Raw genomic sequence first — 2,054 nt, forward strand, 5'->3', positions numbered from 1 at the left:
AGTAGCTGAGAAAGAGATAACTCAAGACAGATCATGGATCTTCTGATGATAATCAGCAGTCTTCTGCTATGAATTACAAAATTCTGCTGTTGCTGACTTCAAACCTCTCAGGAAACCAGACTGACACAATGCACAGAATCTTGAGACTTAATAACTGGGCCAGTTTTACTAAAACAGGGAGGGAATCTACTTATAAGCTCTTATCAACACATAAGAAATTATTATGGAGAAAGACATTCTACTTGATGCTCATTGCTGTCCTGAGGGGTGGGGTGGGGTGGGGGGAGAAAGATAACTCATGGGTACTATATACCATTTCTTTAAAAGCATCTTTACATTATGCAGACCAGTTAAATGCTGTTGAAAACAAGCTGGACCATGACATGGGCAATTCAAAAATTTCACTTTCCAAAAAGTGGTTATAAGTTTATGTAGCTGTATAGTTATCTCAAGCAGTGATAGAGCAAGCTGATAATAATTTCATTTTTTTTTATTCCAGCCTCTAAAATTCTGTAATTTCAAGTACCAAAAGTGAATCCAGTCACTTGGATTCTTGAACACTGTTCAGATTGTTTCAACCTCTCCTTTACCAGCTCATTCTCAAAAGGGTCCAGAAAGCATAAACTCTGCAATGAATATAAACTCATGAAGTTTAACAAGGTTATCAAACATTATACATTGTTACAATAATCAAAGCTTTCTGTATCTTTTATGATGGTTTGCTTAGTTAACTGAAACTAGATCCAATGACACATTGATGGATATACAGATGACAGAAACATCTTCATTTAAATTAAAGGGAGAGTAAAAGGGCTCAAGGTGGTTAAATAGGATTCTACTTCTTACATGCTTATGAAGAATTTATCTACAAATGGAACTGTTGTCACAGAGTACTTGCTGAACACTAGTGAAGGACCTCAGACATCAAAAAGGACAAAAAAAAAGAAAAAAAAAATCCCCACTTAACCGTGTAGGATGAAAGGAAAAAAAAAGAAAAACGAGGAAATGGGAAGTGCACAGCACCACTGGGAAGAAGCTGAAAGAGAGGAGAGATTCCCATACTCAGAGAACCCCCTCACAGTGGGTGACCAGCTGGGACAGAAAGGACTTTCAGGGGATTATAGAGGAGCCCAGAAACTGGTCTGTGGCAGGCATGACAGATTAGGATCTATGCACATATTTTGTTCTTCAGTCATGTGCATCCCAGCCTGAATTGCATGTCTTCAGTGCAGAGGGTAACTGAGGGTGCAAAATGGAGTTTGGAGAGTGGACAAAGGGAGGAAATAGCTGTTGGCTGTGAGGAGACAGCCTGAAGGGAAGAAAGAGGGGATATCCACAGTCAGGAAAGTTTGCAAAGAGATCTGGGGCACCATAAAACAAGGCACCGTTGTTGAGTGGTGCACAAAGAGTGGGGTGCCACTGCAACCCTATTCCAACCCACCAGCCGTTGTCTCCATGAGCACTGGGAAAGGCACCCTTATGAGTAACTCACCCTTCCTTCAAGCCAAGGCCTCATCTGGCTGTGGAGGCCCCAGTGAAACCACATGCTACTCTGCCAGGACCTTCTGGGGAGTCATCCCTGGATGTCCCAGCCTGAGTTGTGTGTCAACTAAGGCTGGCAAGGGCTGGGTGCTAAAGTGGGAGCTTAAGAGAGTGGACTGGAGAAGAGGAGCGCTGTTGGTCATGTGGAGATGGCATGCAGGGGTGGGAGTGAAGAGCTCTGTGATCAGGAATGCTCCTGAAGGAAGTATGTCTGACCTGCCTCCTAAATAAGACACCATCATTGAGTGGCACACAGGGGGAAAGCTGCCATCACAGACTCTCCCTACATGCCAACTCTGCCTCCACAGGCACAGAGAGCAACTCACATTAGAGCAAGTATGCACCAGTCTCATAAACTCATGCCAGCCTCTGCAGCCCTGGGCATGAGAGGGAGATACAGTGAATCTACTGTGCTTGCCCTAGCCATGGCCACCTTCTGCTTACCCTGCTAGAGTGTGAATGCAGCCTCTCATCTGTTCCTGCATTTTGCCCCTCCCACCTAAGCAAGCAAG

Source organism: Bison bison, unplaced genomic scaffold, assembly GCF_000754665.1.
Source record: "Bison bison bison isolate TAMUID 2011002044 unplaced genomic scaffold, Bison_UMD1.0 scf7180017862185, whole genome shotgun sequence".
NCBI lineage: Eukaryota > Metazoa > Chordata > Mammalia > Artiodactyla > Bovidae > Bison > Bison bison.